Below are 26,602 nucleotides of genomic sequence, written 5' to 3' on the forward strand. Positions count from 1 at the left end.
GATGTATCTTTGCATGGTGACTGCCTCTCTTTCCTAAAGAGCATTTGAAGGAGGAATAAGCAAACTTAAAAAAATTCAGGATCTACGTTTGCACAATCTTAGACTTCATTCTCACTTTGCTTAAATATCCTTGGTATGTGGAGGGACAGGGGTGTAATGAGAGAAATCTTCTCCCAACATTGCACCTGATATCACAAGGGATCATGGGAGAAATGTGCTGCTGAGGGCGATAATTGTTCTAATTGCCCCGTCTGGGATTTCCTTCCATGCCCCTATCAGTGTAGTAAATGTACATTCCAGATGACAACAGGGTGGGGAGGGGAATCCACATGTCCAGCAGATTTTTATTCTTTCTACCCTTATTGCCACCTCAATATGACCAAGTGAAGGACACAATGCAGTGGGAGCGGGTCCGGGGTAAGAACACAACAATGAGAGGGTGAACCAGTAATGCAAATAGCACAGAGGATGAGAATATGAGAATAGTGAAAGAAGGAAAGAATGGCAGCACCAAGAATGAGCACACAGTGAGACCAGTGGGAGGATAAAAAAATTCCAACAGCAGCTTCAAGAATACAATGAGACCAATAACAGCAGCTCCAAGAACAAGACAGCAGTAAGACCACAAGGGATATAAAGGAACTCGGAGTCAGTTCTGAGCCAATTGACTACATTCAAATTAAAATCAAAGTGGGATGGTAAAGGAAAGCAGATAAATCATTAGTTGGTGAGTATTTTTTCCCGCCATTACATTTGGAGCTGAAAATTTTTAAACAAGTCAAAGATAGGTATAACAGTAAGTCAACTAATAATTATAGAGCATGTCTTGAGATACTAAGATTAATAGTTTAAACAAGATACTAACTAGACAGTTAAAGAGAATTTTTTTTTAGTTCATGGACAGCCAAAGACCTACTACTTGCAATTCCCGTGCTGTCTGTGACAGCACACTCCATATGTAGAAGCTAATGTCCTACGGTTTGAGCTCAGTATCTTGGTGCTTGAGAGGAATGATGACTACCATCAAGGAAGTGGAACATTTTCCTGGATTTTTATGGTTTATAAGGAAGTCAGCACACAGGCAGTAAGAGGGCAGGATTGTAGATAAGCAGCCATAAGGAAGAGTTGGAGGTAAGAGGAAGTCCAGCAGTCTTCAGAGTGTCTGCCATTCTCAAAGAGATACTCAGCATTGGAGGTTGCTTCAACTGACAACATGCCCAAAGAGAGACAGAATGTGACAGAGAAAGAGAGACAGAGACAAAGACAGTTATTGACACCCAGTGGTCAGATTTTTAGGAAGGTAGAAAGTTCGGATTTCAAAAGGTAGTAATTTTTGGAGTACTTCAAATGCCACACACCAGCAACAGTAGAAATGGGAAGATGAAGAGTATTAAAGTGTGGCTTAAGGCATGGTGCAGGAAGGAGGACTTCAGAGTCTAAGGGCACTGGAACCAGTTCTGCAGCAGAAAGCATCCATTCAAAAGGGATGGATTGCACCTTATCAGGATTGAAACCAATGTCCTCTGAGGTTCACTATTTTGTTTGAAGAGAGTTTAAATTAAATTGGCAAAGGTATAGACACCAGCATACAGAAACAAAATGAGGAATAAAGGTGAAGAAAGTCAAATGTATTGAACAGTGTTAGGCAAGGAAATAGTAAATATTAAATATGTGTAGGCTAGGATGGACAAAAGGAATATAGGATTATCATATGTCAGTGTAAATATAGACTGTAGTGAATACATTTGATGAGTCACAAGCACGAACAGCAGTGTGGGAATATGAAGTAGTGATAAGAAAAAAAATCAATGAGAAAAATATGGTTAGATCTGGAATTTCACATTCAAGGATATGAAGTGTTCAGAAAAGAAAGGGAAGCTAAATAGATTGAGTGGCAGTACCGGTTAGGGAACACATTGCACTGTTGAAAAGAGAGGAAGTCCTCAAGTGGCAACGACAGAAATCAACAACAGACAACAAAGAGGATATGGTCACTTTACTAGGTATATTCTATAAACTTAGAAACATCGAGAGTGTGATAAGGAGGCAATCTGCAAAGTAACCAGAGAGATATACAAGAGTTAGAGTAAGTGTAAGAAGCTTCTGGTACAGGAAGGGGCGATACACCCTTTCTTCACAATGACCTGCACCCACACAGTGTTATTTAAAGGAATCATGAACTTACTCAAGTTTAGTTGCTGACTGACGTCTAGTGGCTGTTACTTTTATTGTATAATTGTATGAGGCTTTCTGAAGGATTTTAAATTTGCTGAAGTCTGTAGGGCATGATCTGGCAGATACTGAAAGACTTTATCCTAATTTCAGGACTTCTGCCCTAACCAGTTGCTCTCAGTGATGCAGTATTAGGCATTCATCTTAGATTACAATATAACTTGGAGATTGAGACAATGCAGAATGGAGCAAGAGTCTCTCACTGGGAGGCCATATCCACTCAGGATGCTCAAGAAACCAATCCAATGAGTGAAGCATCTGTAGACAGGACCAGCAACAGAAAATAGTGGGCCCCAGTGCTATTTTTAGCCCAGCCCCTGGGCCAACCACTTTGACCCAGTCCCTGTGAGACCTCCAAACTGAGTACAGCAATCCCCACCTTGACATGACCACATCACCTCCCTCACTCCTGACCCAAGCACACAAACATTCCGCTCCCAAATCCTGCATCAAACAGTAGACCTCCCTCCACACCCAACATAGAGCTATGGGGCCCAGCCCTAATTTCCCTCCTGAGCCCAGGCCTGGTAAAGCTGTCCTCCCAGAATCTACCACCTGCTAGAGCCACAATGAATAACTCAAAGTACCAGTAGCTGTGGCTAAGAACATTTCGACATTGGGCTCTTTCCAGGCTGGTGTTGGTGATATCGGCAACATCGTGTAGTTTGTTGTTCACTAGTGCATTAGACAGATCATCGACACACTTTATTTAATGAGAACCAACTACACTTCATTCTCTGGTCAGAGAAACATAGGTAGAATGAGCAGACAGCTTCAGAAGATTGCTGGATGCCATGGACTGAACAGATAATTGCTTTACAAGTCGAGTATCAACTCTGCAGTGCACTGTAACCAAAAGAGTTTCCATTCCTTCAGACCTCTGTCAGTATATGGCTGCACATAGGCACTCATGGAGATCAATGTTCAATACCATGTCAGCTTCCATGATATCTTCCTTCTGCACTATTCTGTGCTGCCATTTGCATTTAATCTGCTTTGGCAAACCAAATCATATCGAACAACATAATGACTGACTGCAGTCGACAACCCACGCACAGCTCTACAACTCAAATTGCTCTGCTACACAGTATGTGACCGAACAGATGACTGATGTGCCAAAACAAAACTTTTGTTGCTTGGACCGCTTTTGAGGAGCCCTGAAGTATTAAAGGAAGCATGTGTTAAAAATCAAAAACAAAAATAGAAATTGCTGGAAAAGCTCAGCAGGTCTGGCAGCACCTGTGGGGAGAAATCAGAGTTAACATTTTGGGGCGAACGACCCTTCTTCAGAATTGATGGTAGCTAGGAAAATGCTGTTTTTTATGCAGAAGATAGTGTAGAGGGAGGGAGTAAGGAGCAATTGCTGGGTGGAGATAGAGTCCAAAAAGAGTGAAGAACAGTCAGACAGACAAGAGTGAGTAATAATCAGCCTAGGAGAGTGAATAGCCATTAATGGGGATGATTAGCAGCTCACAATGGGTTGTGTGTAATAGCAGACCATTTGACAATAAGGCCTGAGTTGTAGAGCTGTGCGTGGGTTGTCGACTGCAGTCAGTCATTATGTTGTTCGATATCATTTGGTTTGCCAAAGCAGATTAAATGCAAATGGCAACACAGAATAGTGCAGAAGGAAGATATCATGGAAGCTGACATGGTATTGAACAATAAGGGGGTTGGAGTAAGGCCATGGGAGAAGGTGCCTCCAGCCCTAAAACTGTTGAACTTGATGTTGATTAGTTGTGGTCCATTCCATGCCACCAACTCTCACTATCGTGAAGGGATATCCCTTGAAATCAGCTAATCCCATATTGTGACCTCTATGCCCATTTTCAGGGGTGACCAGGATTAACTCCTTTAATTTCTAAATCTTCCCATGGTTTCACACATTACTCTGCAATCAAAATTGGCAATTCCAACAATTAACCATCAACCAAAATGCAAGCATATTCTTAAAATGACTTAAATTTTGCTCAGCGTAGTAAGGTTGCTTCATAATGAATGAAGGTCAAAAAAGTACAATTAACAGTTATTTTAAATATGGATTAGAATCGAGCAATTAAAACATTGGACAATATAATCACAAAATAATTAGAGACAGTTTCACAGAGAAATTTTCAGATGCTTTATTTGGAATGTCACCCTTGGAATTCTTCTCACACAGGTAATTGTTTTCCAATAGAGAAACAAAAAATCACCATATTCATGAAAAAGCTACGCATGTGATTCATACAGCAACAACCTTGCCATCAAAAAGTAATTTATCAGTTAAATATTACTTGCATTATTTATCAAGGTAATATACAGCTCCTTTATCTTGCAAGAAATAGAATAAATGATGTTGAATTTAAATGCATATTCCGAGTCATGTACAATTTAATTTCTATTCTTGACATCAAGACAAACCTACACAATACCTTTTGTAATATTCACATAACTGTTACATTTGATACTACATTAAACAATATCCTAAGTGCACAGAGCTGTCTGGAACCAGTGATTTATTATGAAGTGAGAAGTCTATAGATCAGTGTTGTGCTCTGCAGTCTAAAAAACTCATCTATATTCCATATTGCTAGCCTGCCCCAGTTAATATTCCTGTCAGCATTCTGTCCATGTGTTGTATTGAATTTGGTAGCAGTCAGGCAATCATTTCTCAAAGATTGTGCAAATAGCATCAAACAAATAGAGTTTAGCAGATTTCTGTGTTTCTAAAGGTGTATTTAGAAATATTAATTTAGCACAATATTCTCAAACGTTGCCTTTGTTTTAAAATATTTAAATTGATTTTTAAATTAAAACAAAATCTGTAATAAAGCTTTGTATGTAGATTCTGCAACAGCTTGCTTTTTATGTACAGAAACAACTTGAAGGACTTTAAAGTGTAATCATAGTAGAGTAGACACTAAGCTAAAATCAATATTGAAAAGAGTGACCAAAAGCTTAATAGCTTTTCAGGAGTGTCACAAAGGAAGGGTGAGAAATTACAGATGGTGAGGGGGAACAAGACAGAAAGGGGGGAATGGGAAGAGTCCAAACTCAGAGGAGCAGAGGATTCTGAACAGTTAGGAAGTGATGGTGTTGGGGTGAGATTGCAGGAGCAATGGTCAGGGAAAAGGGCATGAGGAGATTTACAGACATAAACGATGAGAATTTTAAATTGGAGTTTTGGCAGACCAACCGTCATTGTCGATCAATGACAGCAAATACAAATGGTGAACGGGATTTTGTGTGCAAGGAGCTGAAATTTACAGGGTGCAGATGAAAGACTATGTAGGAAAATAGCGCAATCATAGAGTCTGTGCCAACAAAAGATACGGGCGAGGATTTCTGAAATGGATACACGGAAGCAGGAGCGGAAGTAGGCCATACAAGGAATGGAAGTCGATAAAAATAAAAATAGAAAATGCTGAGAAACTCAGCAGGTCTGACAGCATTGTGGAAAGAGAAACAGAGTTAACTTTTCCAATATACTGTTCTTCAGGTCATGACATTTATAAAGGAGACAAAATGGGTGCAGAAACTTAGTTTGGTATTGATTAGAATGTGGAGATAGTTCAAAGAATGAATCAACTGGATACAGTGACTAGCAAGGAGGACAGAACTAAGAGCAATGATACTTTGTTTGTAGGAAGGCCTAGCGTGACGATTTTGGCCTTCTCAATATTTACATTGAGGAAAAAGTCACTCATCCTGAAAACATTGTCATGTTTACATAGAAGCTGCCTTATGTATGTAGATTGTACTGTCAAAAGGGCAGGGTGTCGATTAGAAAAGGAGAAAGGTCAGGATAAATCCTTGGAGAGGTTCTTTGTTCATAATATTAGCACAGGAATAAATTGTTACAATTCTTCAGTTATCCATTTGGACAGTCAAGATGGTCTATAAATGCTAGTATTACCTATGATGCTCCATTCCAGAGTTAAAGTAAATAGGGCAGTCCTGAGATGTGAAAGGATGATAGACAATCAGACTATGTTAAAGATTACAAAGACATTAAAGAGGACAAGGCAAGAAGATGTACAATGGACATTCATGGAATTTGTCATTTTGTGAAATTGATTCTAGTTGTTCAAAGGTGTATGGGTAGAAACTAGATTGGAGAGATAAACATTGAATAGAGTTCAACAGAACATAAAATAGACCTCATGAACAAAGTAAGCTCAGTGTACAAGATGGAAAATAGAAGAATAATTACTCTGGCACAAAGTTAGGACAAGGGCAGTAAGAATCTTTAAGCAAGGTGCACACAGGGAAATTGGAACTGTGGAGTGGAGAAGTGAATGAAACAGTAGAATTGCTTGTTTCAAAGATTGGTGACAGTGAATTTTTACTGAATATTTGCACTTGTGGTCTAAGGGTGAAGGGGCTGAGGGGAGAAATGTTCTTGGCAACAGTTGGCATTGGGGAATGAAAAGCTACTAGGGATATTATTTTCTCCATGATAATTCAATGCAGCTGAGTGCAGGTTTTTAAGCTCATAGACTTTCAACATCCATTCAACACATCACAAAAATTCAATACCACTTCCGTCCAACTCAACACATTTGTATGAGATCCTACAATACAGTAACTACATTAAATTATAGCTGCAAGCGTAAGTCCAATGAGCTCACCTGCAAGTCCATGCTGATGCCTTAAAATGGTGCTAGCGTTGGTGGAGATGGGTGGACGGAGGTCATAGGGGTGTTTGTTGTCCCTTACACAGCTGAGTGTATTCTTTTTTAAGAGAGGGTATTGCTAGGACACATGAGATCCAAACAAGCAGACTAACTGACTGTTATCGCCAGCTACTAACTCCAGCATGCGTGGAAAATCTTTTCTATTACCCTTGCGAAGGTAACACACTACTACACCAGATAAACTATATCAGAAATCAATAGGTGTGGTCCTTACATTATCTTTTTTCCAGGCTGTGATGGTACTGAATTGAGCAGCACTACAGAGCAGAATTTTGTGTGCACCCCATCTTATTCAACAAACATTATGAGGGGGGAAATTAGTAAATTTAAAATTGGCTTAATCATACTTTCAGAAAAAAAAATCAAAAGATCACAATTTAACAAACTAAGGAAGTGATTGGTAAAATTCTTTGTTTCACAAAATGGTAGGCGCATTTTGCATTGAAATGGAGGTTATTTTGATGAAGTGATGAAAACAGATCTTCAAAGGTGGCTGCACTGATAACACTTGTTTGTCGAAATAAAACATTTTATGTGTAACCTATGCTTTATATATTATTGAGCTGGAGCTTTTGAGTGTAAGAACTTGAATTTTAATTGCAACTTCAGTAGAAACCTGATAAATATCTGGAAGCTGGAAAACCACATAAACTTAATACTATTACAAGTCAAAAGGTAATTTGTGTTTACCAAATAAAGTCAGAACGAAAGGGTGGCAGTCATAAAATGACAGGTGCCTAAGTTAACGAAAGAACTTTAGACATGATGTTCACAGTTCTTCCAGTATAGGGTTTAAGTTATTCAAGTGGTTTCCCAGAATTCGAGAAAGCTTTGAAATTAAAACATAGTTCTCAGCATTAGGCTGTGTAGGTGGAGATGGAGCCCAAAGGGAGAGAAGAACAGTTATGCTATGAACCTTGTATGGTTCTTTGTTTTGAATTCATCCGTGAATTCATCTACAGCACAGCCAACAGACCTGGCTGGTTGGTGTTTGAAAAAGTAACTAAGAGACTGCCAAGAAAATAAAGCAAAGAACTGTGGATGCTGAAGATCTGAAACAAAAAAAAACAAAATTGTTGGAGAAACTCAGCAGGTCTGGCAAGATAGGTCAAGAGAAAAAGAGTTAATGTTTTGGGTCCAGTGACTCTTCTCCAAAACTGGTAGTAGCTAAAAAAGGTGATGTTTATGCTAATAACAGGGAGTGGGGCTGGGGAGGGGGGAGGAGTGACCAAATATGTAGAGACAGAGCAAGACAGGGAGACAAAGGGATAGTTGATAGTGAGCCAAGGAAGGAGAAGAGCTGTAGCTCCCTGGAAGATGAAAGATAAAGCCAGACCTCCATTGCTAATCAAAAATTGAATTAAGTAATCATTTTACCCAATCAACCGCCTACATGAGGAGAAGAGAGGAAGCTGGCAACTGAATGGGTTGCTAGGCCATTTTTAAATGAAGGTAACAGTTAAAAAAATTAACGTAGGTCTGGAGTCACATGTAGGTAAGAATGTTAATTTTCCTTCTCGAAAGGACATTAGTGAATAGATGAGTTTTACATTAATGGTTCCATGGTAAACATTATGTTCTTTTTTGAACTGTTGCAGTTCAAGATTCCAGTGTGGCTAACTTGGACACTTATTCATATCAAAACATGTATTTGTAACTTTAGGGAGGAAAGTAATAAATCTTAGGACAGATCTCAGTGCACAGAAGGAGGCCATTCAGTCCATCATACCTGCATAGTGCCAATCCACTGCTTTATCGCAAACCTTCGTACAATATTTTTATCCAAACAGGAATCCAATATACTCTCAAAGCAAGATGGCACTGAAGAGTGGGACTTTCATTCCAGGGGAACACGTGCCTGGCCTCAAAGCCTTTGGCCTATGTGAAGCATTTAACAAGGAAGATTGTAAAGTTGAACCTTTTTCCTTCTTTCTTTATTTATTTTTCTGATTTCATATTCTATTTTTGGTTTATTTTTCCTCTTGTTAACAAGGCGCAGGAGAGTGGTGACACTAGACAACACTTTTCACTGTATTGTGTAACAAAATACACGTGACAATAAATAAATAAAATAAAATGTCTCCATTGAACCTGCCTCTTCACTCCTGAATTCATCTCACCATCACCTTGTATAGGTGCTCTAAGACTTCCATACTATTACACTCCAACCCCCTTGAAATAAGGACCAACATTCCATGAGCTTTCCTGATCACCTGCTGCATCTCTGTGATAGCTCTTTGTGTTTCATGAACAAGTACCAAACCTCACAAAGATCTCCCTTAGTCTTTCAATGGTTTTTCTTCTGAAAATGTTACCTTTATGGTGACAACTTCAGGCCATTTAATACATGCATTAAATACTATGAACAACATAAATTCAAAAAAGGTCTCGTGTAGTCAATATGGATTCTTTGCGAAGGCCTTTCTGTGGTTCTTTGTGAGGTTTTGTTATCAGGAACAACCTGTTTATGATAATGGTCCACAGTTTATATCATAAGAGTTTATGTACTATCTAAAAGGACTACCCAACTACAAACGGTTTGGCAAAAAGGTCTGTTGTAGTCAATATGGATTCTTTGCCAAGGACTTAACAATTTCCATGGATCCAATAGAGGAATGGAGGAAGGTTGCGAACTCTTCCACATATTTCCATTTTCTCCTCAATTTTGGAGTTGACCTCTGGTCACGATAAACAGATTCTGGCTGCCACCTTAATTCTGACAATGCCACAGTGACCTTTACATAGTTGCTTTAACACACATTTCCTTAGTCAAGGTGGTATTACGACCCTCATTCCTTATTAGCTTCTGTGTGATAGGTCGCTTCAGTTGTTCCTATAATCTTGCTGAGAAGTACCACGTCCATCACTTTTGGTAGTAGTGAATCATTTATATTCTGCTTCTTAACTTGTCCTGCCATTACTAGTGTGTTCCCTACTTGTTTGAATCTGCACCCTTTACTCCAGACACGTCTCTCCATGTGGGAGGCTCATTATTCCGTGTTCTTCCAAGTGGAGCATTCTTCACCTCTTCCCTATGTGAATTTTGCTTTTGAGAAATCAAATGGATTGACCTGGTGGATCTCTAAGCAGTTTTTACCCTGATCACCAATTTTCTTTTTGTAATAAGTTCCATGAAGGAGTAGGAGGCTGCAGAGACAATCAGCGAGAGCTTTATTATGGAGACATTTACTCTACAGGCAACAAAGTTTGAGAGAGTTATTTGTCCACCCCAAACTGCTAATGACATCATCATTACGCTCACGTGACTGGAGTCCTAAAGCAACAGTCCATCATACTTGTATCGATACAGAACAAAACTTTCAACAGATTCTGGGCATTCAAGTATGGAAAATATTAAATGCACATTAGTGGAGACTTTGCACATTTCCAATTTTAAAAATCACCTCAGGTTTTAAAGGCCAGATAAATTTATTATTCATAACACTGTTCTCAACAACGTCTCACGCAAAGTGCTATTGATATTCTTGCCATTTTATTTTATTTTCAAGTCCCTACTCTCTCTATTTCATCCTGCATTATTTTCTCCGGCTTCTACCATTACTTTTTTCATGTACAGCACCATTTCCTGAACCATGCCTTTTCCACTTTCCAAAATAACTCGGCATACAACTGGGGGGATTTTGCAACATGAAAAAACATTTGGAGATGAAAGGATAAAGCAAGCAGGTAAATTTGTTGGTAGACTAAAATACAATGTATGGAGTGGAATTTTCAGTTCAGTGCTTTGCAGGGTGAGATTTGCAGTACCGAGTGCATCATGGCTTGGAGCAACTTTTCTCAAGCAATCTTCCATTCTTCACCTCATTAGTTAGCCAAATGGAACTAGGGTGCCTTTCTCAGGGAATCATGTAGCTGGAGAGGTCAAAGGCTTCACCATTTCCAGGACCTTCCAGTGTATATAACTTCAAATGCTACAAGCCAGCAACAACATTTCTCACTGTTTCAGTCAATGGTGATCACAGAGGCTATTGCCCAGAGAAAAAGAAATTTGCTCACTCCTTTGCGGACAGGGACCTGAAGGGATTAGTGCATTGGGTGATGGTGAGGAGAGCAGTACTTATACCTGCAGACCACTCCACAAGGTCCAGCCGGCCTGAACCTGAATTGCCGCCCATGTCAGTGCTGTATCCTTTGTGATGCAGGTTGCCCAGCAGTACAAGCAGATGGTCAATGATCTTCTGCACTCCATAGTTGCAAGTGGACTATTTTCCCCCTACTACCTCACACTGACACAGCCATTACCCACCATAACTCTGTAATTTCAAAACATCTTTCACCAAGCCTCGTGAACTATAACTTCATTTCAAAGAAAGAACAAAGAACAAAGAAAATGTACAGCCCAGGAACAGGCCCTTCGGTTCTCCAAGCCTGAGCCAATCCAAATGTCCTGTCTAAACTTGTCAGTCAATTCCTAAGCATCTGTATCCCTCTGCTCCCCACCTACTCATGCATCTGTCCAGATGCAACTTAAATGAATCTACTGTGCCTGCCTCTAACAACTCTGCTGGCAACGTGTTCCAAACCATCCACCATCCTCTGCATGAAGTACTTGCTGCGTGTATCCTCCTTAAACTTTCTACCTCTCACTTTGAAAGCATGACCTCTAGTTATTAAATCCTTCACCCTGGGAAAAAAGCTTGTCTCTCTCCACCCTGTCTACACCCTTCATGATTTTATAAACCTCAATCAGGTCCCCCCTCAATCTCCTTTTTTCTAGTGAAAATAAACCTAACCTACTCAACCTCTCTTCATAGCTAGCACCTTCCATACCAGGCAACATCCTCGTAAACCTTCTCTGCACCCTCTCCAAAACATCCACATCCTTTTGGTAATGTACCAGAACTGTACACAGTATTCTAAATGCGGCTAAACCAATGTCTTGTACAATTTTAACATGACCTGCCAGCTCTTATACCCGTCCAATGAAGGCAAGCATACCATATGCCTTCTTGACCCCTCTATCCACCTGTGCAGCCACCTTCAGGGTACAATGGACCTGCACTCCTAGATTTCTCTGTCCATCAACTTATCCCAAGGCTCTTCCGTTCATTGTATAATTCGTTCAAGACTTGGTCTTGCCCAAATGCATCACCTGACATTTGTCTGGATTGAAAACCATCTGCCAGTTTTCTGCCCAACTCTCCAGTCTATCTATATCCTCCTGTATTCTCTGACAGTCCCTTATGCTTTCTGCCACTCCACCAATTTTCATGTCATCTGCAAACTTGCTGATCATACCAACAGTGCCCTCTTCTAGATCATTTATGTATATTACAAACAACAATGGCCCCAGCACTGACCCCTGTGGAACACCACTGGTCACCTTTCTCCATTTCGAGAAACTCCCTTCAACTACTACTCTCTGTATCCTCTTGCTCAACCAGTTCTTTATCCACCTAGCGAGAACACCCTGTACATCATGTAACTTCACTTTCTCCATTAATCTACCATGGGGAACCTTATCAAACACCTTACTAAAGTCCATGTATATGACATCAACAGCCCTTGCTTCATCTATCAACTTGGTCACTTCCTCGAAGGACTCTATTAAGTTGGTAAGGCACGATCTGCCCCGCACAAAACCATGTTGCCTATCACTGATAAGCCCATTCTTTTCTAAATATAAATAGATTCTATCCCTCAGTACCCTCTCCAGCAACTTCCCCACCATCGATGTTAGGCTCACTGGTCTGTAGTTACCCAGAATATCCCTACTACCCTTCTTGTACAGGGGGACAACATGAGCAACCTTCCAGTCCTCCGGCACCTCACCTGTGTTTAAGGATGCCACAAAGATATCTGTCAGGGCCCCAGCTATTTCCTCTCTTGCCTCCCTCAGTAACCTGGGATAGATCCCATCCGGTCCTGGGGATTTGTCCACCTTAATAACCTCTAGCCTACCCAACACATCTTGCCTACTTCTGTCAATGTGATCCAAACTAATCAAACTTCTACCTCTAATCTCAACATTCATTATGTTCCTCTCCTCAGTGAACACTGATACAAAGTAATCATTCAGAATCTCACCAATTCTCTCAGGTTCAATACACAGCCTTCCTTCATTATCAGTTAGTGGACCAATCCTTTCTCTAGTTACCAGCTTGCTTCTTATATAAGAATAAAATGCTTTGGGATTCTCCTTAATTCTGCTTGTTAAAGCTATTTCATGAATCCTTTTCGCCAGTTTGATTCCTCGTTTAAAATTTGTCCTACTCTTCCGATATTCCTCCAGGGCCCGTTCTTTTCTTAGCTGCCTAGACCTTATGTATGCTTCCCTTTTCCTCTTGGCTAGTTGTACAATTTCTCCTGTTATCCATGGTTCACGAGTCTTGCCTTTCCTATCCTTTGCCTTCAATAGGACATGCCTATCCTGCACTATCTTTAGCCTATCTTTGAAAGCCTCCCACATCTCAAATGTGGACTTCCCTTCAAATAGCTGTGTCCAATCCACATTTCCCAGCTCCTGCCTAATTTTGATATAATTGGCCTTGGCCCAGTTTAGTACTCTTCCCTTAGGACCACTCTCTTCTTTATCTACAAGTATTCTAAAACTTATAGAATTGTGGTCACTGTTCCCAAAGAAATCCCTCACCACAATTTCTACCACCTGTCTAGCTCATTCCCTAATACCAGGTCCAATATGGCTCCTTCCCTCGTCAGACTATTGACATATTGCTCTAGAAAACTCTCCTGGACGCTTCTTACAAATTCTACCCCACCCAGATCTCTAACGCTAAGTGTATCTCAGTCAATATTGGGAAAATTAAAATCTCCCATCACCACTACCCTATTGCCTCTACATCTTTCCATAATCTGTTTACCTATTTGTTCTTCTACCTCATGCTCACTGTTGGGAGGCCTGTAATATCGCCCCAACAATGTAACTGCACCTTTCTTATTTCTCAGCTCTACCTATAATGCCTCACTACCCAAGACCTCCATAGTGTCCTCCTTTAGCACAGCCGTGATATCATCCTTGACCAGCAATGCAACTCCACTTTCCCGCCCCCCCCCACCCCCTTTTACTTCCCTCCCTGTCCTCCTGAAGCATCTATATCCTGGAACATTTAGTTGCCAATCATTATGCCCTTCCTTCAACCAAGTCTCTGTGACTGCAATAACGTCATACTCCCAGGCACCAATCCAAGCCCTAAGTTCACCTGCCTTACACACTACACTCCTTGCATTAAAGTAGATGCATTTCAGGCCACCAGTTTTTTTGCGCTCATCTGCTCTCTGCCTACTCTTCCCTTTATTAATGCTATTTTCATAATTTTTACTGTCTCCAGTTTCCACCTCACTGCCTACTTGTTTTCTCTTCTGGTTCCCAGCCCCCTGCCACATTAGTTTAAAACCTCCCCAACAGCAGTAGCAAAAACTCCCCCAAGGACATTGGTTCCGGTCTGGATCAGATGTAGACCGTCCATTTTTTAATAGTCCCACCTTTCCCAGAACCAGTCCCAACATCCAACAAATCTGAACCCCTCCCTCCTACACCATCTCTCAAGCCACGTGTTCATCCTGCCTATTTTTTTCATTTCTACACTGGCTAGCACATGGCACAAGATTACTACCTTTGAAGTCCTCCTCTTTAACTTCTCTCCTACCTCCCTGAATTCTTCTTTCAGGACCTCATCTCGTTTTCTACTCATATCTTTGGTGCCTATATGCACCAAGACAGCATGCATCATTCAATGGTTCTTACTCTCCAAAACTAACCCATCATTTCCTCTGCTTCCTTCTCACTCACTGAGCATACCTCACTATCCATCCTGCTTAATTGTCATGATGAACTGCACTTCCATCAACTTGCACCAAATTGAATTTATCCCCCTATCTTGTTGTCGAAAAGGTTAGCCCATCCCCTCCTCACCCTCCAGAGAGATGTCTCCATAGTACCCCATATGGTTGCATTTGACCTACACTGGTCGGGCTTTTGTACATTTCCAGTCAAAAGCTAACCTCAGGGTTCAGAGCCAAATCAGTGGTCTCTCAAGATTCAACAATAGGTGTCTACAAGAAGCATCAGACTTAGCAGATTACAAAGCACAAAACTGTATTGGAGAATTTACATTGGAATAGGAATTAGATGATCTAATAACTGAGATTACGTCAAATATATGATCGACTATCAAGAATACAGTGGAAAGCATGGTGGGATTTACAGAATCAATATACACAAGCATTTGGATCATTGGAACCCTTTTGTTTCTTTCTGTAATAAGTCTATCAAAAGTGTCAGTCATGTACATGAATGAGTGCATGTGAGGGGGACACATTAGTGCAGTATGTTGATTGTACACAAGAAAACAGTGGGAGACCATTGAACAGTCACCTCATTTTAACATAAAAGCTTATTTTCTGTTCTTTAAACAACTGGCTTTAATCAGTATTACTAGTCTAAACATTTTGCAAAATTAGGAAGCAAATCAATGGCATTGTTCTGAGCTGTATTCCCTTCCCACATTTCAAGAATCTCAAATGCCACACTTTCCACATTTCAGCCGCGATGACATTTCAGAGTACTTCATTTGCTGTGACTATTCTCAGACGTTTGTGAAAAGCATGATGGAAAGGCACGGCTTTCTTTTTACTCCAAGATAGATGATGAAAATATTATTAGTCCAGGTTTTACTACTTCGCGAGACAGAATTTCAATTCTCCAGTTTCATCAAGTATGTTGGGTAAAAGAAGGAACTGGTTTGTCATGTCTCTGCACTTCCTACCACAGCATGTGCATGATACTTATCTTCTTCAAGAACATCTGGTTCCTATTATACACAGAAACAATCTACACCAAACATTCTCTCGGGTTATCCACTGTGCTCACCTTGCACTGCAATAACATTCACTCATTCTCATGTCTCTCACTCCCAAACAAATAATATTATGAACAATGGTCCTTTTTAGAACTTACAGCATTCCATGGAGATTTCTTTGATTACAGAAAGAGTCATTAAAATATGGAATATCAATTTTAGAATTTTGGATAAATGTCAAGCCATTTATTGATTTGCATTTAATTATTTGTACTGGTCTGTTGCATTTTTTGTTGACCCTATTTAAAACTAACAGGTGGGAAAAGGGAGGGGAGAAAAGAATGTCCTGGAATAGGAGATCATTTTAATGTTTAGCTGAAAATAGAAATGTAAAAACCAAATCGACTTTGATCAGCTTCATGATCTTTCTCAATAATGCAAAGAGCTGATCAATGCTTGCTCTCTGCTGAACTACATTTGAAATCACAATCTTTTTGCAACAACTTTTTTGTGCTGTTGTCAACATTCAACAAGCTAGACTTTGCAGAGGAGAGTTTTAAGGTATGCAAGTGTAGGAGATGTATACATCTTCATTAAATATCCATACTGAAGATTACCTTGGAGACAAATCAACAAATATATTTTGGGCTCCAGCACAGTTAGATATGATCTACTTGCATTAAACAGTAATACACTTAAATAAACAAATCACTACAAAGTAATTTAGAAGTACAGTCTATGTTTACTGTTTGCCTCAACTCTATTTTTTTTCAGAACGCATATCAATTTGGACAAATTGGTCCCTATGTTACATAACATATTTAATATCAACAGAAAATTACTGAAAAAAGAAACATAGCAAAATAACATGGGGGAACTTTCATAATAACCAATTTATATTCTTTATATGACAGCTAAAACACAAGTACCTACTGGTCAGTGTGTTTTGCTTTGTTCATAAAAAGCAAGACAAATCCAATCTGGCCAAATTAGCCTATTCTCAATCACCAGTAAAGGAATGGAAAGCTACAGAAAAATACAGCATGGGAACAGACCCTTTGGTCCATTCAGTCCATGCAGAGCATGGTCCCAAACTAAATTAGTCCCACCTACCTGCTCCAGGCCCATACTCCGCGAAACCTTTTCTATTCATGTACTTATCCAAATATCTTTTAGCCTTTGTAACTGTGCCCACATCCACCACCTCCACAAGAAGTTCATTCCATATGTGAACCATCCTCTGTAAAAAATTACCATTAACCCAATATATACCCCTGTTTTCAATTTGCAATAAAGTTACACTTTCACACCAATAACCTGTTTATCAATGTTTACTACACTTGGACAAAAAAACGCAGAATTCAAGAAAGTGATGACTGTGTGACACCTTTGACATCAAGCAGTATTTACTAATGTAAGAAACTAGATATCATTTTTTAAAATTTTTGGGAATAAACTGACAAGGGAGTTGGATTTGTTTTCTGGAATACCAGGAATTCTTTGCAACTTGAAAATCAACGTGCTGCAAATACTGTTGAGTTTTCTGACACAATATTGCTTTTGGAAGTAGAACAAGGGAGAATTCAAGACTGAGTAGCACCAAGAAGCTTTCAAATTAAGGAAATTCTGCCTGACAACAGTCCTCTGAATGGTTAAAAAGCTGTTAAATGCCAGGAACAGCAGAAGACAGAGACATCCATAGTCTGCAGAAAGAAAACATCCATCTACAGTACCTCTCTCCCACTGAATATGGAAAAAAAGGAGAAAAACCAAGATAGCTTAAAAGAGTAAATTTAAAAAGAAGACCTGGGTCAACGATCAAATTGAAGAGTGACTGTCAGGTTAAAGACAGCAGTGTATTGTCAGTGCTATAACTCACAAAAGACTGTGAGACCGTTTAATCCACACTTGAAATCAGGACTTGTGATCTTCAGAATTTTCTTTACCTGTCTATATTCTTTTTCCACCTAAAGTGCATATGTTAACCACTTATCTTTTGTCTGTGATTGTGATTAATTGTGATTGTGTGTGTGTATATTGGGGAGTGTTAAAGGAGTTAAATGGGGTTAAGTTGCAAAGACACAGTTTAAAAAAAAAACTATCTTTTCTCCCCCTCTCTCCCTTATTAAAATTACAATAAATAGCTATTTCAAGTCAAGCAACTCAATCATTTTGGTGGTCACATTGGGATTTTATACATTTTAGATTAGATTAGATTAGATTACTTACAGTGTGGAAACAGGCCCTTCGGCCCAACAAGTCCACACCGCCCCGCCGAAGCGCAACCCACCCATACCCCTACATCTACCCCTTACCTAACACTACGGGCAATTTAACATGGCCAATTCACCTGACCTGCACATCTTTGGACTGTGGGAGGAAACCGGAGCACCCGGAGGAAACCCACGCAGACACGGGGAGAACGTGCAAACTCCATACAGTCAGTCGCCTGAGGCGGGATTGTGATGGCTTGTGGAACAGTGTGGCCTAATTCATAACATGCTTTTTCCAGGTAAGCTCTGATGCTAAGGAGCCCTAACAAAAGAGAATCAGTAGAAATCAGGGGGAGAATTCTCCACCAGTTGGAGTCATACAAGGCACGTTGTGGTTGTTGGAGGTCAATCAGTTCAGCTCCAGGACACAGTTGAACTTTTTTTATGGTGGTGCCCCAGGCCCAACTATCTTCAGCTGCTATAATGACATTCTTTCTATCAAAGTCAGAAGTGTTAATAATGCTTATTATTGAAACGGAAGACTGGCACTCATAAGGCCTTAGGTAATGAGGTGTTTATGTGCCTGCGTGCAGTAAGACCAAGACAAATTCAGGCTTGGGCAATTAAGTGCAAGTATCACTCATGCCACACAACACCCAAAAATCTGGTGATCCCAAATAGGAGAAATTCTAACCATCCCTCCCTGCCATTCAATATGATTAGTATCACTGAATTCTTTACCATGAACATTTGTTGGCGTTACTGTTGACCAGAAATTTCACTGGATTAGACATTTAAAAAGGTGGCTATAAGAGTAGGCAAAAAGTTGGGTTTTCTGCAACAAATGACCCATTTCCTGAACTCGTAAATCTGCGAACTCTCTTCAAGGGACAAGCAGGAATGCGATGGGATGTTCTCCAATTGCCCAGGTGAATTCAGCTCCAATAACCCTCTAGAAGCTTGAACAAGGCAGCCTGCTTACATTATAAACAAAAACAGAAGCTGCTTGAAAAGCTCAGTAGGTCTGGCAGCATGTGTGAGGAGAAATCGAAGTTGACGTTTCAGGTCCGGTGACCCTTCCTCAGAACTCAGTTGGAATTTGGATTTATCTCCATTGATACTGCCAGACCTGCTAAGCTTTTCCAGCAACTTCTGGTTTTGTTTCTGATTTACAGCATCCGCAGTTCTGTTTTTTTTTAAAAAAATTCTGCTTACATTATACCCTATGCATCAGCTCAAACATTCACTTAAGTTGTTCAGTCCATTTATCCTTAATTATAAACTTCTAACAATTTCCTGATAATTGGGCCAACTGGTTCAAAATTCCCCTTGCTTTCCTTTTCATTCTTCTTAACTGAGAGAATTTCAAATATTATAGCTTGAAGGATCTGTATTGTTCTCACCTACTCATTTTAAAATTCTGGTTTGTAAGCCAGTTATCACAAAGGATTTGTCACTCTTTATTGTAACTAATCTCTCCAGAATTGTTATTTGTTTGCATTGATTTTGTGAAGCCTTTTCTCTGATTCAATATTTTCTATTGACTTTGATATCCCTTGCAAGTTTATGACCGAACTTTCATTTTGGATCTCCTACCATCTATTTTTATTCTTTACTGGTTTTTTATTTGCACTTCTCCCAGTTGTCAAGGTCTTTATGGTGTTTTCTTGTATTCATGTATGCTTTTTCCTTTAGAGTTATGTTGGCTCTTGCCTTTAGTTGTCCATGGCTATTTTGTTAACAATTAGAGCTATTGTCCCTTTAAGGATTGAGCTACATTTTATATATAATTAAGTGCATTTTTAAACATCTTTCATCATTTTGAAGTCAAATTTACCATAATCTAATATGTTAGGTACTGGGACACACTGTTCATTTAAATATTGCACTGAACCTTATCGTTTTATTATCATTATTAAATAAATGCATAGATATTAACTGTATCTAACTCATTACTAAATATGATAAGACATGCCTCTTGTTGGTTCAAGGATAAAAGGTAACGTTGCTAGGGATATATTATGAACAGACACAAAATTCATTACCTTTCCGACATGCGTTTGTCTACGTATGCCAATTTTGGTGAGAAATGTGGAATATATGGACCAGAATTATTTATTTGCTGCTTTTGATGCTCAAGATAACATTCCAGTTTTGTGTTGACCATTCATTCCGCGTGTCAATATTTATAATAGAAAAGTCCCTTTGTAAATTGGCTCCCATAATTATGCAAGTGGAAAACCATGCTACTAAATGATGCCATCCAAACATTCCCACAAATTGTAATATAATGCTTGCTGTCAATGTTACACTATTTTTCTCCTTCGTATCAGAAGTTTATGTTGCCCAAAATAAAGCTTTAAGCACCACCCCACATTCATGGTTAAACATTCCATTGGATTGTTTGATATGTCTTCTAATGTCAATACACCAACTTGGATTTATATAATTAAGAGTTGGCCTTCAGCTGAACAGTTAAGTGTTCTGCCAATGGCAGTGGCATTAGCAAATGTCATTTTCAATGGCATTTTAGTCAGATGCAGGGTAATTCTTGTTAACCATGAATTTTGATGCATTCACACTTGGTGAAATTGTTGCTGCTTTGGGTGCAGGTGGAAAGGTGGTTAGAACTGTTGAATTGGTGCTGTTTGCTCAAATAGAACTTTGGGAAGCAGCATACCCGCATCTTTCCAAAGAAATCTCTGTAGCAAATGCTTAAAATACTATTGCCCCAGTCTTTCACAAGTGCTTTGAATTTAATGAAAACCACCTTTCACAGCAATGAAGAGCTCCATGCTAATGGACAAGGTCCTAATAAACAAATGTTGTTGGTTTTCTGAGTCTCCATTTTTAATCTTCATAAAGGACAGATCACTGTATGACAGTACCGAATTGCAGCATTTGTTTTCAAAAATCAAAGTATCCCACAGTCTGCTCAATATCTCTAACCAGCCCTTGATGTTAGTCAAACATGCTTCCTTCACAACATTGTGGGATTTCAAATCCATTTCTAAACAAATATATTGACAATAGTCCACAGGTGGGCTCATGTTATACACCTAAAATAAAACAAATAACTGTGGATGCTGGAAATCCGAGCTCTGAAGAAGGGTCACTAGATCAGAAACATTAGCTTTGATTTCTCTCCACAAATACTGCCAGACATGCTGTGTTTTTCCAGCAATTTCTGTTTTCCTTTCTGGTTTCCAGCATCTGCAGTTCTTTCAGTACTTTGATTTTCCCGAAGGATCATTAGACCCAAAACAATAACTCTCCTTTCTCTCCACAAATGCTGCCAGACCTGCTGAGATTCTCGAACAACTTCTGTTTTCGTTTCAAGTTTATACAACTGTTGAGCTTAAACTTTTCTTTCCAAATTTTGAAACGAACAAGCAAGCTGATGCATTTTTTACCAAGAGTGCCAAAAAGTCTACTGAAGCTTTGGCCCAAGTACAGTAAATGACATTCATTACAATTTCAGTTGGAATTAACATTCCAAAGTTGAACATTAGGAATGTCAGAACAAATCATGCATCAGTGATGTGCAAAAACTATTGAGAATTTTAAAAGAAGCAAAACTGGTGTACAATGCTTCTGAAAGGCTAATCTTGGAAATTGCATCAAACTCCATCCAGTCTGATGACATCATACAGGCTTGGATAGGAGTGCAAATCTACAGTCACAGGTTTTTACATAGACTTGGTAACTACGTTTAACAAACTAACATAACTTGTACTTGACTGTTATCATACAAAATGACAAGACAAGAGCATCTTATTGTTAAGACTGTTTGATCCTTTACCACTCTAAAGCTAAGTAGGCCCTTCGACCAAGTCAAAGTAAAGAGGATTGGTAGTATCATCCTTTTACCCTCAAATACCACAAAAACAAAGTGTTCAATAAAGAGAGGTATTTCGGTGAAGATTGCACATTAGAAATTTTTAACCATTCTTTTCATGCTAACAAAAGAAAACAATAATCTCCTTTAATGCCACTCATAGCGCTTGCTGAGATGAATTCATGAGTTCAGGTGCAAGGAGTGAAACAGAAATATTGAAATGAAAGTGATTGCAGACAATTTTCTGTGTTTAGTGCTGTCCTCATCAAATGAATGGAAACTCCCCCACTCTGCAACAATGACCAAGCTGTTACTGTCAAAACTTGTGCCAGAGTGGACACATTTGACTATATCAGCAATAAAGTTTATGAACTGTATCGAGAAATAAGTTGACAACTCAAAAATAATTGCAAAACTGTTGCAAAGGTAATGAGAAACCCATTTAAATTGATTCTATTCTTATAAGAAAGTTCTTGAATTGTGCTTAATGCAACACATATGAACAAACTGGAGGCTGTAAGGCAAAGTACATGGCTGATTCTTGATCTCATACAGGATCTGTGCTCTATCGCTCCAAGGTTTGTATAAATGGTATATGAGAGACTTACTGAATATCTTGCTCTATTTCTCTCTCTCTCTCACACGCGAGGGGAGTGAGACAATGTCTGTGATTTAAAACAAAAACAGTTAGTGCTGGAGAAATTCAGCATCTGTGGAATGGCTGACTAAACAATTATTCCCAATGGGGCTTTAGATGACACCTTATGAACAGCTTTGAAGTATTGATTTCAGACAAATAAGAATTGTTATACTGTTTTTGGAGATAAGTGGTCCAGAGTAGAAAATTATTGTTCTGTACACCTCAATAATCAAGGGCTTCAAAACTGTTATAAGATACAATGGATATTTTCTCCAGTTGCTGCTTCACATTGGTCCTTGAAGATTGCAGTGAATCTCAACTTCAACTTGGGCATAAAACATTAGAAATACACTGAAAACAAATGAAGTGAACTGTTTCACAAAACCAAATACTATCAATGCTTGAAATCTGAAGCAAAAACAATTGTTTTTCTTGCTGCACAGAAGCTGCAAATATTAACAATTTGATGAAAGGTCATTGACCTGAACTTTCCTGCAAGCTTCAGAACATGGCATTGGGACCAAATGAAGGTCCTGAGCTTACATTGCCTGACACCAATGACACCAAGGGAAGCAATCTTCCAGCAGCCAGCCTCCAAACTGGCCACCTCTGAGCGCACCTTCTTTTCAAGTGGGTTCTGATAGTGCCAGCCCACATGTGCCAGCAGCTTGGTATATCGATAGAAATCCTCAGTGGAGTGTACTGTTGGCAGCTGGGTAATTTGTTTGGACTAACTATGTTCCATAACAAAGTTCTCAGGATTCATTTAAACATTGTTGAGCCAAAGTGAACATTTGCTGAAGTTCCATTATTTCCTTGATTATAGAGCCCACTGCTTTTACAAATGTATAAACCTGGAATTGGTGCTGCTTCAAATGAAACCATTCTGCATCTATGGGTGTGTGCCTTCTATTATTCTCATCTAATGGTCCTTTAACAGCATCACATACCTTCGGAAAGGGCAAGTACGATTTCGCTGGTGAGGACATACTGCCACTTTAGAGTATGCCTCACTTTACCTCACCTCAAGCAAGTCTTCAAAATCTTAACCTTAATTTGTGCAAGTGTTCAATTCATGGTATTCAGAAACTTGTCAGGAGTTTTGTATGATGGTTCCTAAAACTTGCCTCATGGGTCTTCAGATTCTGCTGGGAAAAATACCATTGGCCTATCTCCATCACTGCTACCATATGCTACTTTCAAAATAACCTTTATTAGCGCTCTGAACTCAATGTGAAGACTACACAGGGGAATGCTCCATCCTGTCCAGATTCCAACCTTCCAGCAGAATACAAATGGCAACTGAGACACATTTACATTTTCATTAAACCCTCTCTCTATATTAGTACCTCTACTGACTGAACTAGCCAAGTCTGAAATGTGCTAGACTGGATCTGCAGCAACTGGTTATGGAGACAACAAGACCTAGTTGAACTTGCCCTCACAAATCAATCTGTCAATTATAGTATTGATAGGATTTATCATCACACAGTCCTTTTAGAAAGAAAGTCCCATCCTCCTGCTGAGGATGTCCTTCATTGGGTTTTGCAATATTACCAAACTGCAGAATGGGATAAATTTCAAACAAGGCTTGCAACTCAAAACTGGATATCTAATAGGCACTATGGGCCATCAGTAGCAACAGAACTGTGTTCAACTACAGTCTGTAACCTCATAGCAGTGTATCAGCATGAAGGGTTACGTTCTTTCTGAGGTTGTAGTCTCAGCAGGGACTAACAATAGCACAGCAGAGGCTGTCAACATCTCAACTCGGCCTCCTAATTGCTGCTACTGGTAAAATCACCCCCCAGGGTCTATGCGTCCATTTGTGCAACGTCTGCACTCCCTTGAGATTCTGACAGTGGGACTTCCTTGATTCACATAAAATTCATCCCAATATTACAAGTGTAAACATTATGTTGCTTCAGAACTGCATCTGATTTTCTAGCAACACAACTGAAAACACAATTTGTACAAGAACTACATTCATAAACAAATATTGTTTCCCCAGTTTAGTGTTACAGGCAACAGTATGGACATCCTAATTTACCTCGCCCACAAATATCTCACATAGACCTATCCATGTGCCAACTGACAAGCAACTCCGTAAGAACTGAGAGGGAAGCTCATTGAGGTGGTGTTATTGTTAAACAGAAAATTGGAAAATCAAACAAAGTGGGAAATGAATAAATACCAACTGTTTATTTCTAAATACCAAATATTAGGAATATCTTCAAGTGATTTTTGACAATATCTATCAAGTGCCCTTTAGACATTTTGGATGTTTTCTCAAATATCACAATCAAGTTAGTGGGGCAGGATCTGCTCATCTTAAAGTTTTGTTGGGTACCATTAATAATCCCCTACACCAGTATAATTAAGTATCACATTGTATAGAATATTTTCCAACCCTTTTTGCCATTAGTACAAAGATTTGAGTTTTTGACTTATGTAATAAGTTCATATGATTCTGCTATGCCTGAAAAACTAGACATGAATGAATTATTAAATAAAAGTGACCATGGTGAAGTCAAATCAAACATCGGGACATTCTCAGGTTTCATGTAGACAAGTTCCAATTTCTATGGACTGGTCATGTCCTATTTCTTTTTGCAAAGTATCAGAACCATGAACCAATGTAATTCTCTTGCTGTTTAGACGAGTTATCAATGCATCATGCATCTATTTATTTAAGCTTACCTACTCCTAATCCAGATTCAGACTGCCTACCAGGAGTGACCAGGGGAGAATTCCCTGCTTGAAGCAAGGTGGACATTCAGGATGGCTTTGATCCATGGAAGCTGTTGGATGTATAAGAGATTTATGCAGTGACATTAGAAAGACACCGCCTGCAGGGTTCCACCCTTCCTACTCATAAAACTTGCCCAATTAACATCAGGGTCACCAAATTTATGTTTGCACCACTCACATTTTGCTGGGATATATGTGGTTGCATTATATAACATAATCAATCTTGCAGGACATTAATCATGGCCTAAACCATTTCTGCAGTTAAATTCACTGTGGCCATTCTATGTGCACACCCGTCACCTACAGTTTCATCTTCATACATGGAAACAAAATACAAATATTTACTTTGTGCATCACTATTTCCTTATCTTCACACAAAACCTGCTCTAACAAAACATTCAGAGGATGAATGAGCTCCTTTATGTATTTGTCACCTTAACAGAATTGAAAAAATTGCTGTATCAGCAATTGTTCACGTTTTCTTTCTTTCTCCATAAATACTACCTTAACATTCCTAATATTAACCTGGGTTTATTTGCCTACATCATTAAGTAGCATATGCACACAGTAAAATGCCTTTTAGTTAGGTTAATGCCTTTTTGAAAAATCTCTGTTAACCTTAACTCAAGCCACTTTCTTATTATTTTCATTCATTTAGGAGATGTGGACTTCACTGGCTGCGCCAGCATTTATTGCCCTTGGGGTGGTGTTGGTGAGCTGTCTCCTTGATCCATTGCAGTCCATCACTATGAGTATACCAACAACAGTCATGGATTTTAAAAAAAGGCACTTTTCACTTTCATTTAAATTTCAACTCTTCATGTGCAAAATAGTCAGTATTGCCCAAAAACCAATAATCTAATGTGTCGGTTCAAAAACACTCACTTTTAAATTTAAACTTAGTCTTCCTGAAATTAGCTATTAATATTAAGGTGTCAGTAGGATTAATTAAGGAGATTAAAATAAAACAACATATTATTGTCCCAGATGTTTCCTGATATGAAGCTGATATATATCTAACTCAGTTACATATTAAATCTATTAAGCTCTTATCACTGGCACTGGCCCTTCTACATTGACGAAGGAAAACAAATCATTCACAGAGTCAACAAGTAATCTTTGTCTGAGCATTACTGTGTTTACTATCTTAAACTACTTTTCTATTTCAGAATAGGTCTCCTGCGATAATTGTTTCAGATAGAAAGGCAATACCATACTAATGGGCTTCCTGGCTGTTGTAGTCATGTGAACTCTACCACAAGACACTCACTGCCTCCATCCATCATTCAGCAAGTTCAATAAAGACATAATACAAGCAAGACTGTCATCCTGTGAGCTTGTAACAATAATAACACAGCACTGTTCTGCTGTTTCTTCAAATCATTCATTTCTAGTCTAGTTCCTCACGTTTTCCTGAAGCCTAATAATCAGTGCCAGTGATCAACTTGCAACCAACTCCAGGCTGCAAT

Source organism: Chiloscyllium punctatum, chromosome 26, assembly GCF_047496795.1.
Source record: "Chiloscyllium punctatum isolate Juve2018m chromosome 26, sChiPun1.3, whole genome shotgun sequence".
NCBI lineage: Eukaryota > Metazoa > Chordata > Chondrichthyes > Orectolobiformes > Hemiscylliidae > Chiloscyllium > Chiloscyllium punctatum.